The sequence below is a fragment of the Cryptotermes secundus genome, unplaced genomic scaffold, assembly GCF_002891405.2.
Source record: "Cryptotermes secundus unplaced genomic scaffold, Csec_1.0 scaffold506, whole genome shotgun sequence".
Classification (NCBI taxonomy): domain Eukaryota; kingdom Metazoa; phylum Arthropoda; class Insecta; order Blattodea; family Kalotermitidae; genus Cryptotermes; species Cryptotermes secundus.
In genome coordinates, this window is record NW_019721012.1 from 322,760 (window position 1) to 340,683 (window position 17,924).

General features: G+C 41.1%; 1 long non-coding RNA gene across 1 annotated transcript in view; it reads right to left on the minus strand.

The window, feature by feature from the left end:
• Positions 1–12,467, minus strand: part of LOC117283169 — a 214,995-nt gene extending 202,528 nt beyond the window's left edge. Inside the window, exon 1 of the long non-coding RNA XR_004514181.1 lies at positions 12,339–12,467. This is a non-coding gene — a long non-coding RNA (uncharacterized LOC117283169). The remainder of the gene's footprint in view (positions 1–12,338) is intronic.
• Positions 12,468–17,924: the final 5,457 nt, after the last annotated feature.

Genomic DNA, 17,924 nt, shown 5'->3' on the forward strand with positions numbered 1-17,924 from the left:
CCCCGACTACTTGCGTAATGACAAGGAACTAAAAATTACTGACATATAGATCAAAGAAAGTAGAATTATTATTATGGCTCTACAGCCCTTTATTTGTCCTTGGCTTTTTAATTTTCTTGATCCTATAAAAGTTGGTAGGACTCCTTGGATGGGGGATCAGTCCGCCATGAGGTCTTTGCCTACAAACAGAACAACACAGACAATAAAAGCACACAATACATACAGCCATGTTTTGCGTGGGATTCGAAACCACGATCTCTGTATTTGAGCGAGAGAAGACAGTGGTTCATGCCTTAGACCGCACGGACAAGGTGATTGGCAAAATAGAATTAAAACAGCAATATACTATATAATAATAATTAACAAGATAATAATTATACAACAAACACGCTTGAACAGTGTGTCTGAACGTAAATACATAAACTAATAATAAGTGGAAAATAAATTTGACCTATAATAATTAAGTACAGAATGACGTAATCGGGAAGAAGTAAATAAATTGGACTTAAGGAACCATTCACGAGAGACTAGACATGAAATACAAAGCAATTTTCGAAAGAACTCGTTCATCGTCGATTTGGTATAAAGCCGAGACCTCTGTTAAATATGCAATAAATACCACAACGGAAAGAACAATGTTACGCAACACAGGCTTCACAGACGCCAGAAAGGCGCACAGTTACAGCTGAATGCACCATGTCAAAAAATAGGACTACGGACTATGCAAGAAAACACAACACAACTCTATTCGTGCGCACAAAAAATATGTATAGAAAACTTACTTTGTCGCATTTAATAAAAAGGAAAGGATACACATTTAACGGTATCATGATTCAGCCGTGCGACAGAGGACCCCACCTACTGAGATGTCCAAGAACACAAGTACAAAAGTTAAGCTTTCAGATCTGAGACACATAATATCACACCCGTACACAAAACAGACGAGAAGTAAGTTGCCAGACCAGATGCGTGAAAAGTAGTGGCAACTCAGTGTTATTGGCAGGCAACGTAGCCGCCGTGACGTCACGAATTTCTTCATGCTTCCATCTATTTGCATCCTTCGCCTTATCGCTGCAAAATGGCCGCAGTCACTTCCGAGAGTTGAACGAGTGACAGCACGGGAATACACATCGTGCCGTTGCTAGGATACCCGAAAAATGTAAGAACCTCTTCTACAATAGGAAGGGTGAATAAAAAAGAATTGACGTAAGGGAATGATCTGAAGGCTCCCAGAGTCGTCAGATAATAAAATGTGGTTATGAGCTCAGTGGGGCTCGGAACGAAGAATCAATTTGCTTGCGAGGACCAGCAGCAATTTAATAGCCAATCAGAGGTGACTGGAGGGAAGGAGAAGAAATTTCGGAACTACCGTTTCGCAGTGGTTACATAAGTTAAGGCATAACCCACTGCTAAGTCTGTATTGACAGATGTTCTCTGTATATATTATACAGAAGTTATTTACTATGGTAAAGTGACAAAGTGTGTTTGCTGTCCGTAATGTGCAAGTTCCCTTACCTGGACGCTATGTCGTTGAGAGTAGACACTTGCTGAAGTGCGGTGCAACAAATATGTTGCCTGCACAGGAAGACCAGCTCCTCCCTTTTCGAAACATATAAGTGATCTTGGAACGAAGAAAAATTTGGTCATGAGTCGTGAAGGACCCGAAACCAAGAAAGACTGTGCTGGTGAAGGCTAACAGCGATTTCCCCTTCCGACCTACAGACCGACCGATCTTCCGGCCAACCAGAATGCAAAAACTGGGTGAGAGACATTCTTCAAGATTAGGGAGATGAAGGAAGGAAGGGGTGATGAATGAAAAGAGATCTGATAAGTAAAAGAAATCGCAAAGAAAATATTTGATACGACACGGACCATATGAACTCGTTGCAGAGGGGCATGTTTACCCAGTCGTTGCATGGCAACCGTAGGGGGATACACATAGCAAGGCGATTTCGTAAGCCTGCTTCTATGTCTCAAAATAAGTCAGACATTATATACGTAAATATATGTCTTTATTTATTTTATATGAGTATGAAACTTGGTATGAGCCCAAGAGAGATTTTATAACAATAACCAAGAAAAGTACTAAATTAGCACGCTGCTCCTGATTTTTCGGTCCCCTGATGCAGGAAGAGCGAAATACTAACTCACAGACGATAGAATAGAAACGAATAAATGCTAGGAATATATCAAGGGAAATGCAGTTTAGGAAAGAACGGCCGAGATGCGGGGACACATGCACCCGGATGTGCGGACAAATTTAATTGGTGTGTCTGCTTTGCTATGACGTTTACTTAAACATGAATCCGATCTCAACACATTGTACAGCATGAAAAGTAAACGTAGATTACTGAAAACATGAGTAGGCATGGACCAGTGACATCCAGTTCGTATGTTCTAGTTAAGAACGTGTGATTCCCTTGAAGTGCCGCAGGCGTTGCTACCCCGAATTCGAATATCCATGCAATCACTGGGATTGGTAGGTAGACAGACCCAATAAACCGATTACTCGTATCCAGCAAACATTGACAAACTGTTGGAACAAATACATAGCACTGCTGACTGTTCAAATGGTGGGAACTGGCTATCATGGACATTTGTTGTAGTAATTCTCGTAGGTCCTAGTGAAAGTATAGAAATCCGCTACTATGATTAGCATAATCATAGCCTTCGAAGATTGCCAGAGATTTTAGTTAAGGCTAATTCTAAATTGAAACTTAGATGTTTGTAATTTAATAAGCATGTAAACACCTGAAACTATATTAGTCAAGAACTATGAACCCCAAAATATATACTGGAATGATTATTAATATATTATTCACTGTTGTGGTGTCCACCAGCTTTCTAACTCCTTAATTTCTCTAAATAAATTTATTATAAAATCAAAATTAATAAAGGGAACGTTCTCTCCATGCTTAGTTAAATAATAACTATTACATGAAGACGTATGGGGGAGCGGAGGTATAGCTCTACTGTTATAGACCTTGGCTCTAGGTGAAGGTGAGTGGGCATCCTCGCCCCTTGCCCCTTTACCCCCTGTTAAATAACCCCAAGTACCGACTGGGTGGGCCCCAGTCTATCTGGACGCTGTGGAGAAGGGAAAGATCTTGCCCCTGCCGGGGATCTAATCCCAGTCATCCAGCTCTTAGTCCGACACTATACCTACTGAGCCATCACGGCCACAAAAAAATAACAATTTTAACACTGGATATATATAAAATACAACTTAGTACAAATAACCTACATTAAACATCCTTATAAGAACGCGCTTTCAGTGGAAGAAGATGGTTAGGAGATTGTGAATTGGAGAGCATTAGGTTAGCCAGGCCTAGGAGACGGGTTTTGATCCTGTAATCCGAGGGTGCGATGCAGAAATACTAACCATCCAACAACAGTGTTAAGTGTTTCCAAATATTAGCGCAGTTCCCGTTAACTCTTCATGAAGAAGGCATAACTCTTGTATTTCTCCTAATTCCTCATCCAATAGTTCATGTAGAAACCTGCTTCTTGTTATTTCGTTATCTAAATGCTTTATGGGATATCTCTCGTATTAATAGGTACACATTAGCGAGCGGGTTGACGCAGCGGTTGTCCTCTGGACTCGTATTAGACAGGTGCTGCGTTTGAATCTCGGCTAGAAAATTGACAATGATGACTCATGGTTTTCCTGGGTTTTTTTCGGCCCGGCCACGCAATTGCTTACACTGAACTTCGATTAACTTGAAATCGCTTCTTTCGAAACATTATCCATTTCATTATATATCTGTCATCCTACTGCTTGAAGCTGCCTAGTCTAGCTGCTGATGGCAACGTGTTATTTATGTTTCTTTTTTATTTTTCTCATGGGGTGAGACTGTGTCCACTTGGTACTGCTGCCACTGTTTGGCCTATTGTACTAGCCCCGAATGATAATGTTCCGATGATGATGATTATGGAGAAATCGGTGCAATGCGAATTGGCAGAAGAAACCAAAGTACTCGTAGAAAAACTGTACCAGTGCCACTTTGTCCACCACAAATGCCACATAAACTGACCCAAGCTCAAACACGAGCCGCCGAGGTGGGAAGCCGGCGACTAACCGCCTAAGCAATAGAATGGCCATTGATGGCGACATAAAATAACTCCCTCTAAAATTACTGCAGATATTATATTTCTCTTAAGTACAAAATTTAAATAGTTTTTATAATTTTATGAAAGAGCAGTTTATGTCTGCTTGAAGCTCATTTAACGAGACTGTTAGAAGCTGATCGGATGGAGAGATTAATGAACTGGAGAGGATGCAAGAAGTTGTTGTAGCCTGATTTAAGGTAATATTCCAGCGTTTGCTTGGAGGCTCTGAGGAAGCAAAGAAAACGGAAGGATAATGAGTGTTCGCCGATACTTCAACTCGACGCCTCCCGAATACAAGGCGCAACCAGTACCACTGAGCTAACTTGCTTGATAGCAATCAATACCAAAGTTTATAAAAACGTACACTTCCTATTTACATCTTCCTCGCTCCGAATTTTATGGCATACTCTAATGTATCGTTCATAAACTCTTGATCACCGAAAAATTTCATTCAGTCGCTTCCTCTATTTCAGCAAAATTAAAACAAATGTTGCAATGGTTTACTTACTTACTTACTTACTTACTCATGGAGCTGAGCCCTTCTGGAGGAGCTGCCAATTCTGCAGCTACTCAAGAATTTCCAAGCGTTTTATGGAAACCGAAGGTTCATTACCGTGTTCGCAAAAGCTCTCCACTGGTCCCTATCCTTAGTCAGATCAATCCAATCAATACCATCCCATCCTATCTCTCTAAGATCCATTTTAATATTGTTCATCCACCTATTCCTTGATCTTACGAGTGGTCTCTTTCCTTCTGGTTTTCCCACCAGTATCCTATACGCATTCTTCGTCTCCCCATTCGTGCTACATGCCCAGCTCACCTCATCCTCCTTGACTTAATCATTCTAATTATATTTGGAGAAGAGTACAATTTATGAAGCTCCTCATTGTGCAGTTTTCTCCAACCATCTATCACTTCATCTCTCTTTGGTCCAAATATTCTCAACACCCTGTTCTCAAGCACCCTCAGTCTCGTTCCTCCCTTGATGTCAGAGGCCAAGTTTCGTATCCATACAAAACCAGAGGCAAAATTATAGTTTTGTATGTTCTAATTCTTATGGCAGTGGTTCACTCTTTACCTTATTTGTTTGCCTAGATCACAGACATTTATACGCAGACATGAAACGGTAGCACTATAATGAACTACTTTATGCATAATTTTTCATTATTTTCACAGCGTTTATCAGAGTAAGCCCCTTGGGTTGTGATACTGTGTAGCCTCGGAGAAACATGATGCCTAAGTCTTGAAGATGGAAATATGCCAACCCAGAACAAGCCATTCTTAATTATATTAATAGTGTAAAGAATATAGACGTTCCTCTGCTTAACCAATTAAGCACTACGCCATGAAGTCGTATGGGTGAGTGGGTGTATAGATCCATATTTTCTTGATCTAGGCACTAGATGGAGGTGACTGGTCAGCTTCGCACCCCGGCTGATTTACCTCAGGGGAAAGGGTATCTGATATCAATCGGCTAGGAGGCTGCGTGGCCCCCAAAACCGGCCTTGACGACGTGGAGAAAATAGAATCCTTTACCCTGCCGGGACTAGAACTCCGACCCCTCGGTTATTTAGCCCATAGTCAGTCGCTATACTGACTACGCTACCCAGGCTCTCGTTATTATTTGAATAGTTTTTTCATAAATATATATAAGTGTAGCCCATGAGTGGTAAACGCTAAAAACAACGTAAACAGTAAATTCATATAATTATATGCTTGACTTCTGGGATCAAATAGAAGTAAGCCATACGTTTTTTCTGAAAGCGCAATTTTAGAATTTGCTTCTACTTTATTCGGTTTCATGGTCATGAAAAATTTTAATGCTATAATTACTTATTGTATCACAATGAAGTGGTTCTTGAGAAGAACAACAGTCCGGTGGCTGTTACATGGAACCAGTCGTAGGCAGATTTGAACCTTAATTAAATTAGTCCAAAAATTTCTAGTGCAGTTACTCGAAACGAAATCTGACGAAAATCAGCGCTGTAATTCAGGAATTAAAACAAATGGATGGGTATGGAAAACGACCTCCTTAATGTGCGTTAATTTCGACAATTTTGCCCAAAGAATTCATAGTAAATGATTCAGAATTACACGTTTACATGTAATGTACTTCATTCACATGTTAAATGTTACCATTTTTTTCTGAAACGATTTGCCAGATACAAAATATTTTCACGTTCAAGAGGTGTTTGTGATTTATAAGAAGGGTTCCGGATTGCATGATTGGTTTTATTGACACTGTATTCACACAACTTGGGACTACAGGCAATACAACGCTATTGCTGATCTGCACACTTTACAGTTCATCATTGCAAGCACAGTAGGATTCTTGGTATTCAGTAGTTGTATCCCGAAAATGGATTTATCACAGTTTCACTGCCACTTCAAATCACACATGAAGTATTCTGTGTATCGCCGAATTACTTGCTTGCTATTTCTTATCAATCACTTGAATTCCATCTCTAGAACTTGACCCAATTCTAATTCTAGCTGCGTGAGATCCTCAGCCTCGTGAGGATAACTGAGGAGCAATTTCAAGGAAACAGCGGATCAGGGTCTAGAAAACCGAGATTAACGGCCGTGGAGATCCTTTGCGCTGACCAAGTGACACTCTCTAACCGCAAAACTTGGCACTAACTTCTCCTACAAGCGGCGGTTGCTCGGTCGGTATAGTTCACTTGCGGACTAGAGACTACGGAGTTTGATTTTTTGTTTTAAGTAATCATCATCATAATTTTTATGTGAAAAGACATCTTGAAGTGTCCTATTACAAATACAGTTTGTCAGTGGATTTTTACCCTTTTCTTGACGAATTTAATTGATGCGCCTAAGTCGTAAACTAAATTGGTTGTTTTGTAGCTCAGGTGGTTAGTCGCCGGCTTCTCACCGTGACGGCCCGGGTTCTAGCCAACGTCAGGTAATGTAGGATTTTGTGGTGGAAAAAGTGACACTGGGGCAGATTTCCCCTGCCAATTATCATTCAGCCGACCGCTCCAAATTCATCATCTATAATCCGGGGTTGCTACAATAGGCCAATTAGTGGCCGATGTACCAAGTTGACTCTCTCATCCTACCCAAAGGAACTAAAAATAAATTTTAGAATAAATTTATCCACACATATACACCCTTGAAAGGATTCTGACGATGTTTTATACTGTACTTCTTTTGGCTTATTTTGGACTTCATCCATCGTCTGGTATGTAAAAGACAAAAAGACAAAAAACAACGACGTTTCGGAGACTGGATCTGTCTCCGTCTTCAGGTGGATAGGGAAGGATAAACCTACCTCACTGGACCAGTGATTGAGACTAGCTCTTTCTAAGGGGCCCAACTGAGTAGGTTTATCCTTCCCTATCCACCTGAAGACGGAGACAGATCCAGTCTCCGAAACGTCGTGGTTTTTTTGTCTTTTTGTCTTTTACATACCAGACGATGTGTGAAGTCAAAAATAAGCCAAAAGAAGCACATATGCACCCTTGTTCTAGTACTGTTTTGCATTACACGTCACAAAGATGTAGCACAATAAACGGGTTCTTGATGTGATTAACTGACCACTAAAACTTATGTTTTATAGGATGGGCCAGAAATACCTCTCGGTATATGAAATGCAGCCACTCACTTCGCTGTTCCGCAGGGCTAACATACTGGCAATATTCGTGCCGTAGATTCTGTGATGAACACAGTGCTCTGTTCGATGTTTGAGTGAATAACATACAACTATCTGTACTTGTTTATTATATGAAACTGCATTATACCAACGCAGCGTGGTTCCTATTCGAAATTCTGTGTGAGAGTGTTTGGAGAAATAAATTGGTTCCCTTGCTTCACAAAAATACCGCGCATATATGTGGTCAGATGCATAAATGAGCTTCGACCCAACACAGAGCATATTCAAAGCCTGCATATCTCTTTGTAATTAATAGGCCAAAGCACCAATCATCTGTTGCAAGCATAGGTCTCTAAATACTTGAACAAAATAAGATTCAAATCCACGATCAATCTAATGAAGCTGATAATGTTAAAATTTATTAATGATGCTAATAGATGTTTCGAAAACGAATTTCATGTTTTTGTTAATTAATTAATTAATTAATCCATCCATTCATTCATTGATCAATGGCTCTACAGTCCTTTGTTGGGCCTTAGACTCTTCTTCAGCCCCGTAATCGTTTTTACACAGACGGTAGGACTCCTTGGAGGAGTGATCAGTCCGTCACAAGGCCACTACATACACGCAGAACAACACAAACACGGAATAAAAGCACACAGATATCCTTGCTTTAAGTGGGATTCGAACCACGATCCCAACGTCCGATCGAGCGAAAACAGTTCATGCCTGAAAGCGCGTCCACATTACTCGTGCTCGTGCTCGTGTGACTCGCTATGCTCGCGAGTAATGTGGACGATATGAAAAGTCAGGAGACAAGCAATTTTTTAATTTTTAACTATATCCAATAAATTAATATACGACTACAGCCTATACACACTACGATTAAATATACGGATCCTCACCCGCCGAAGCCTGGCGAGCGACTGAGGTAGTGTGGACGAAGATATACGGGCACAAGTAAAAGCCAGACGAGTCTCCCGACGAGCACAAGCCTGGCGACCACGAGCACGAGCACGAGTAATGTGGACGCGCCTTTAGACAGAGCAGCCACCGTGAGCTGCTATTTCATGTTCTATATACACGTAATTATATGGTCTTCTCTTTTATGTTCAGGGAAATTTGCAGTGATAACTTTGTAAAAATTGTACTGCACTATCGTAATTCTAGGAACTGTGTTACGTCAGATTTTGCACAGCAGTGTCTATGAAGAGGAAGTCTTCTGGGTACTGACGTCATGTAAGTCGGAGAGATAGCGACCCTTCTTAGGAATAAATCGCCTCCATCTTCAGAATCGAAATATATGGCCTTAAGACTACAAGATTACATAGTTTAAAATACTCGTATTTTATATAATTGTGTTTTTTAACGACGATGTATCTCAGACAATGACATTGAATTGCAACGTGATTAGTGAATTGGAAAGAACGTGGGAGGAAGCTTTCGTAAGCTAATCCATTGTACAGTCATGGAATTTGTCTTTAGGGACCTTGGCAATTGAGAAAAACCTCAGTCAGGAAAGCCGGGGTCAGTGTCAAGATTTGAAACCCGAACACCTCAAATATGGTACACGAGTATCATCTGCTCGAGCTGTAAATTTCTTCTTTCTCATTCTGAAGGAATTGGCCTGTAATGCCAAAACTGTCCTTGAATCTTTCTCCTAGGATGTAAAGTCCGTGTAGCCTGATAGGTAGTTCCATACATAAGACAGACGTCTCAACATGACATCCTATATTCTCAGAGAGAGAAACACGTAAGGAGAATGTGGGAGTAGATAGGCACCTTTGTGAGGTCTAAAATTTTTAACAAGTGTTTCCATCTATTTCTAGGTTCTCTTATATGCCCATTTCTTCTGAAAACCCAAAGGATATCAGCGAACGAGTCTTGCCGCGTGATAATAAGATTCATTAAATACAATGACCTTTTGAACAAGGATATGTTTAATGTTAAATTTGTGTATTACTGTCGGACCAATCTAAAGAATTGTAACGAGTAAGTAAAAGAATCCTTAACTCCCTTGCGTTAAATATGAAGGATTTTCTTTGACGTAAAACTAAAAAGGAAGCGTAAATATAATAAGGAATATTTTATACGTAATTTTTCTTTCATACATGATAATATTCATATAATGAGTATCATTCTAGTTGAGTTATCTGCCAGATTATTCAGGGGGTTCCCATATTCTGAGAAAAACTGAAAGTCCCATATTGTGAAATGGTCCCAAGAACTTTGCTTCAAATCTGGAACTTTACACACGGAGCCACCATTTCCGACGACACCATGGTGACATCACAGTCCATCATACCTATCACACTTCATGGCGTGCGACCAGTATCTTGGCGGCATGCTATACAATTGTGTTGCATGGTGGTTGACAAGTTGCCAGTGATATAAGTGGTTAGGTTTTGGCGATTTCTTCTGAAAGGCAATATCGCCACACGACTAAGTCTACGACGATAATCACTAAGCATAATAATTATAGACTTACTGGTGTAACTGCATAGGAGGGAGGTAAATGCTTCAGTTTTAAGAGCATTCGACAGTACCTGTACGATATATTTTAATTTCTGTACATGCGAGTTATTCTACATTTGTTGGGTTAGATGTTCTCACAGTGGTGACTATTAATAGTACTATCTTCGGATTTGAAATGTCGTGTAGTTCGGAAAAAGACTGACGTTTTTGAGGGTCGTATCGCCTCCATCTTCAGGGTCAAAGATGAAGCTAAGCAAGTAGCCAGAGGAAAAAAATCTCATAATTGACGCTTTGCGGAATTGAAGCCAATGCGCGTACATACACAATTCCGCGAAAGCTTGTAGTCTCTGTCATTCTTGTACGGTAGTGCAATATAATGGTTTGAGAGTGAAGTGAATCGAAGTTATCTCTAGCACTTCTGCGGTAAAGTTACCCGACGCGATAACGCAAGCCGGGGGCTGTGATTGTGAGCGCTATACAGAACCACGGAAGTGGATAAACAGTGCGTATAGATAGTGGAGCTGTCACAAGCAGGCCCAGGCCTGTCACCGAATATGGTTCAGATCTTTCTCATACGCACTCATTCTGAGCGGATTGAACCAAGCAGGGGAACGAAAGGAAAATCACACGTAATTATCTGCCTGATCGGGAAAAAGAGACAATTTATTTCTTGAAGAATTCTATTTTCTGGGGCATAGCGCCGTGTAGTCTCTTGAAGTCAGGTGACGCTTCGAATGATTGACTTTCACCGGACTTCATGGCGTTACAACAGAGAGAACATAGCTCTTCATAACCAGAGGCGTGAGAAGCCATATGCTACAGTATATTTGTACCGAAATTCTTCTTAACACTTCATAATTAAATGCCTTTCATGTCACATCTTCTCATATTAAGTAGACGAATGAGCGAAATGCGTAAATAAAGTTCACTATCTTCATCGCTTACATTGTAAATCATCAAATGAATGATACAACAAAGTACACTGGAACCTATTTGGCACTAAATTTATATTCTGTGGTACATCGTCGTAAAACCACAAGTATTATATTGATACTCAAATTTTATGGCAACAAATAGACATAATAAAGAGCCGATAGTGTATGAACTGATGAATGGATGACTACAGTAATTTTTTCAAAATTCCCGAACCCATGAAGTATACTTGTGTTTCATAGGTTTTGGTATCGTATTATTGAAAAGAGAATCATACTACACTTTAAGAAGAGACAGAAGATGCGAGACGACGAATGGAAAAGAATAAGGAGGGGTACATAAGATTCTGGAAATTGACCACACTTCATCTTTGAAATGTAGAATGGAAAGTTCACCCCACGCTCACTTTTCTAATTCCTTTCCTATTTTTATTGTTCTGTTAATTCATTAACTAATTGGATCGCATAAGTATACGCTTGGTTGGCTTCGTAAAATAACTTAAGCCATGATACACAAATATCAGCCACTGCTTAAAAGCTGCACTCCGTCTGCCCACTCAACTTGAGAGACTGACGACTTCAAAGTTTCCGATTCTGGGTGAGTGTCTACAACTGCTCCCCAGATGCGCGGACTGTCTAAAGGTGAACTTAGAGAGTAAGACAGATGCAGCACTCAGCTATCATTCGCCTGACTACTTACGTAGTGACAGAGAACGCATTCTACAGGCATGTAATCCGAAGAAATTAGAGATATAAAGTAACACTATATTTAATAAGAAACAAAACAATAATGAAACAACAAAAATACATGAAGAGTGTCCCTACACATAAATACGGATATAGAAACAAGTGTGAAGCAAAACTGAAGTATGCTACGTCCGTATGTACAGGGCGACGTCATCAAAACTTAATAATCACAATTGAAGTACGGAGTCAGACACAGAAGACTAAACAAGAAACACGAAATTACTATGCGAACGACCAACTTAGTCTAAGCTTCTGCTGAATATGCAATAAATATCACAACGGAAAGAAACAGGTCAACCTTAAGTAATATAGACTTCATGGACCACAAAGCGAGGCATGAATACAGTCGAATTCGCCATGCCCAGCGAGAAGACAACACAACGTAACTCTGCTCGTGCCTTCAACAAACATATACAGAAAATTTACTTTGAGTCTCTCAACAGAACAAATGAATGCAACCTTACCGGTAACAGGATTCAGCCGCGGGACAACGGTCCCAAGCTACCGAGACGTCCGTCCAAACCAAATCCAGTCCAGAACTTGAATTCTCGACTTACGATACACCACATCACGTGGTCTCACCAGATGTCTACGACGGAGAGAGAGAACTGGGAGAACCCACAAGTACACAGTACCGCACTCCCAGAAGGCCAAAGGAAGCCACTGGTGCAAGAGGAGGGCATTGTAAATCGGGTGAAACGGATCGTGACGTCATAAGACGTCACAAAATCAGAATCAGATTCGAAATGGGACGTACCGGCTACGGCCTCTGAGCCGAGTTTACATTTGTTACTCTCCATTTGGAATATACGAGGGCTATTCGGAAAGTAAACCCCGTTTAATTTAGGCAGCTAATGTAGGAGTGGAGAGAGCTCGGGCGTGCGATGTGGCGTTACATGACTCATGCCTTGTAAACTATCATATAACTGGTCATCTACAGAGTGATTCAGAAAGATGGACACAATTTCAATTGGCTATATTTCCTGAATTATATGTTGCATTTGAATTCTGTAAATTACACTTGATTATACATACATGGAAGTTTATAGATGTTCAATGTGCCCCCCTTCCTCAGGCTGCACGGATAACATCTAGACGGTAGCTGAATTCATCCTACACTCGATGACAAATATCTTGCGTCACTGAGTTCACCGCAGCTGTGATACAGTTTCTTAGGTCATTCAAATTTGTGGGAAGAGGTGGTACACGCCACACAGTTGTTTGCGATAGTCCAAGTTCTCTACTAGCACTATGGGTTGACTTCACTGGGCTGCGCTCAAAGTTCACTCGAATGCACTCCACGTTCTCCTCCGATACACGCGATCGGCCCGGGACGCAGTGATGGAGGGCACTAGCGGTAGTACTAGAAACTTTGTAACATCCTCTTTCAAATGTACTTTACAGAATTCAAATGCAACATACAGTTCAGGAAATATAGTCAATTGAAATTGTGTCCATCTTTCTGAATCACTCTGTATTTTTTGTTCTTGTCTCTTCAGAGTGAGTCATGTTGTGTTCTGCGATTAATAATCCCACCAGCTACGAAATTCGTGCTGTTATCCGTTTTCCTCATGCAAACTACGTGATTAGTGCGAAAATCCAACATGATTTTCGCGTGTAAGATTTGAGGCTTTCACGGCGGTGACTATGAAGAAAGCAGTCTTCTGGGATTTGGCACCGTGTATATGTGGTGTTAACCGACGTTTCGGCTTTACCGTTTCTCACGGTATTGTCGCTTGCAGAATTCTTATACTTTTTCTTCTACCCTGAAGATGGGGGCGATACGTTCCTCCGAAACGTCGGTTAACACCACATATACACGGTGCCAAATCCCAGAAGACTGCTTTCTTCATGATTTTCGCGTGGTTTACAGCCGAAATAAAATGAGTCAACGAACTGTAAGACAGTGGTGTAGAATGTTCAAAGATGGGCGAACAAATATTCACGCTGAAGAGAGGCAGGAAAAGTATGTTGTTGTTGGAAGTCATGAAAAAGGGGACCACAATATCGTCAGATGTTTATTGCGAAACTCTAAAATAACTGCAGAAGGCCGAAAATTCAGAACAAAATGCGTGGAATGCTGACATGCAGTGTGTTAGTTGTGCTTATCCATGATAATGCCCTTCCGCGTACAGCTGTTCGCACTCAAGCATTCCTGGAACATTTCAACTGGGGGTTCTTTTGACTGCCCTTCTTACAGCTCTGATCTCGCTCTGAGTGCCTACCATCTGTTTACTCTTACCTACAAGAAGAGCTGGCTGGGATCACAGTGCTTCAACAGTACTGAGGAGTTGATAGAAGTTGTCAAAACGTGACTGAGGTCACAGGTGGCAAGCTTCTATGAAACAAGCATAGACAAACTTATTCCCCCATAGAGAAGCGCCTCAGTTCCGGCAGTGACTATGTTGAGAGGTAGCTTAAGTATATACGTAATTTTTGCATATAATAACATTTTTTTCTAATTGTTTCTTTTATTAACAGCTCACAAGAATTAATTTTCGAATAACCCTCATATTAAGAACATTTTTTTTGCACTTAGTCCTACTACTGAAATACACTTTCTAGAGCTCATGACTTTCGTTACTTCTCCATCTCATATATAAAGCAACAACAGACTGCGTTCGTTCGCACTCTTCAATAACTTTTATTTTTCAGTCAGCATCACCTTCATTACAGAAAAGCTGTAGCTCAATAACACAAATTGTACAGATGTCAATACATATTTACATTAGCACCTACCGTGATTCAACTTCCACTGGAAGCTTGTCGCAGCCCTTTGTGTACAGTTGTGCACAATGCGTCTAGCACAGCCTATTGCGTCTGTACCCCTTCCCGTTCTTTTTTTTTTAATTGTATAATTAGTAATTACATTGGTGTACTCTCGAAAATATGCCCCAAATTTTGTTTTGGTGTTGTCATAACAAAGTTAAAATTTCTCTGTAATTTAGTATTCTTTAATTCAACCTTGAATAAAATCGAAAAAAATTCAAGTGTCTTTTGCTTGAATGAGTGTACGCCTAATAATTTCGTCTTGACACTTTTTATTAGAGCGAATAATCAAAATACAACTGATGTTAGAGTTTACACATTTGGTTCATCCCTATTTGCAGGAACAGAATTGGCTTCAGACAAGTTATTGTGGAATTCTTCTCTGATATATGGTCCAAAACATTCGCTAAAGTACTTTCAGATTTTGTCTGTAAGGAGGAATTTTTCGATGAAAAATATGCGAAACCGGTTCAGATGGGCAGTCAGTATAGCACAAATACTTGTCGTGCTTAACTGAATGGTATGCTAGCGCACCCTCTAGGGCTACAGAATTTCACCCAGAGAAATTATATAACTTTCGTAACTGAAAGTCCCGTTTGAACTGCCGCTTTGTGTTTCTTGTGCTGAAGGTGATCACTGATGTCATTACGTCACTCGTAGGAAATCGGAAATCATTAATAATAAAGCTCTAAAGTAAAGTAAGGTAAAAAGGCAAAGTTATCCCTGTATTTCATTAATTACTTAAGCATCACGCCTTGAAGACTTACTGGGGTGTGGAAGTATAGCTCAACCGTTCTTTATTTCGACACTAGATGAAGGTGAGTGGTGATCTTTACGGCCCTGTTGTCCTACCGCCGGAGAGAGAGGTGGATGGGCTCCAGTGACGGTCTGGACACTGTGGAGAGGAGAATATTTCTTCCTTCTCCCCGATATCGAACTCCTGTCATCTAGGCTGTGGCTATACCAACTGAGATATCCCTCTGCAGAAATAATAAAATGGAAATTCTATGCTTAGATTGCACTGAAAGCACACATGCACTGAAGTTCCAGAGTCAACCGACCCTAGCTAGGGCCACAAGGCACCGCTCCAGCCCACTAGTTTGAGACAACAGTAAGTCCCTTATCCACATGTTTTATTCGTGTAAGTAAGCTCTGTTCAGATAATAGGCTGTTTCAGAATAAATGTCTCCCTCGGGGAATAAGTTATGCTCTAAGTGTACATAGTTAATTTAAAATCGGGACGTATGGTGTCGCTATTTATGGGTCTGCCCAGCTTGAGCGCGATGGGCGTCCGATCCTTTGTCCGAGTCCGTGGCCGCAGAAACAAAATTGTTCCCGGAATAAACCGGTCTGACAGTGACGGGATCAGCGAATTCAGTTGCGTTACCGATCCACAAAGGGTGGAGCCTACTACATGCCTGGACAATCTCCAACCCCACTATCCTTACACCAGGATAATGCCAAATAATAGTCCATTGGCCATAACTGGGCCACCTGAGCCTTTCTGAAAGGGAAGGCCATTTATCGCTCATACACAGTGTAGACTCCTCTCCAGGAATCGCAGCGCGAAGTGGTGCCACAGAGTTAAGCGCAAACTCCTTTATCATTGATTGGTTTCTGTGATAGGCACTTGCGCGGCCGTGCCATTGCTCAGGCGGTTACTCGCTGGTTTCGCACGGCGGGGGCCTGGGTTCGAGTCCAGTTCAGGTCATGTGGGATTTGTGGTGGACAAAGTGGTAGTGGTGCAAGCTTTCTCGTTGTACTTCGCTTTCCCCTGCCATTTCGCATTCTATAGACTGCTCTACACTCATCATCTACTATCCGGGGCTGGTACAATAGGCCAGTTAGTGCCCGACGTACCGAGTGGACTCAGCCTCACTCCGCTCAAAGAAAAAAGAAAAAAAAAATCTAGACACACAAAATCAAGCTGGGAAACCCATAATATTGCCTTCGGATGTGAAGTCAAACGCACCTGCTGCGTGTCTGAGAATCTGGTTAGAATGATGGGCTGCACTTAAGATTTGAGTTTGAGCGGTTTCTTCACCTGGAGATGAAGACAGTAGCCACATCCGGTAAGTTGTCTGAATGATGGCTACCTGGATAAGTGAGTGGCTGAATTACTAGCCACGAAATTAGCACACTGAGCAAATAATAAGTTATTGAATATTCAGCAAATCATTTGACTGGCTGGATAGTTAAATTTGTTCTATGGAGCAGACTTTTCCTCTATCTCTTCTCTCCTCTAAAAATTTGCGTACTGCATACCCAGTTCCGAAGGAAAATAAATTATTGGATATTCCATTTATCTTTAGATCTTCCCAATTTTCCTTCTCTTCCAGTAACGTATTTTATTCTTGCTCTGTTTAGACGATTTTCAATCATCCAATGGCCGTGCTCCTTCCATTTCTGACGGTACTTCAGACATTTCACAGACGGTGCACCATTTCAGAGGTTGCTGCTGAATGTTTTCATGTCGGGCATCGTCTCCTTTCGTTACTCCAAACAGTAGTCTCTTGAATCTGACCTGTCCTGTGGCGCCCCGGTTTGGTGTTCCTCGGCTTTACTCAGAGTCCAGCACATCCGTTGCCATACAATGATGATGGTTTACTGACCATATTAAGAATTCTTAGCAGCCTGTCTTCCTTAATTTCCTTTCCTACGTTGCTTCTTAGTATCCATTTCTTCCAATAGACTACCTTATGATTGTTAACTCCCTTCTTGTTTTGAAGAGTTTTATATTATGCCATAAAACGTCGTGTTGAGAGTTGAAAATCAATTAACGTTTCGCAGGAACATGTCGCCTCCAATTTCAATATCAAGAGTAAGCCCAACAAGAAAGCAGCGTGAAAGCAGGTGGTGAGCAGAGCTCATTATTTCACCCTGAATATGGAGAAAATGCCGGTCACGGTAGCCGAGCGGTCTAAGGCATGTACTGTCTTCGATCGCTTGGAAACCGGGATCGTGGGTTCGAATCCAACTCAGGGCATGGATGTTTAGTTTGTGTGTGTGCGTTTTTCTGTGTTTGTGTACAGGTATAGGCCTTGCGACGAGCTGATCACCTGCCCAAGGAGTCCTGCCGAATGTGTAAGATCTAGAAAAACCGAAGTGAAAGGAGAAGTTCATGGAGGTAGACCTAGGCCCACTGGGACTGTAGTGCCACAGAAAAAAATATGGAAAAAATATATTCCCCCGAAACGTCAATTGATTTTCAACTGACTACACGACGTTAGACCTTAGAAGACCTCTTCATAACCATATCTGTGAGAACCTGAAATTCTCTG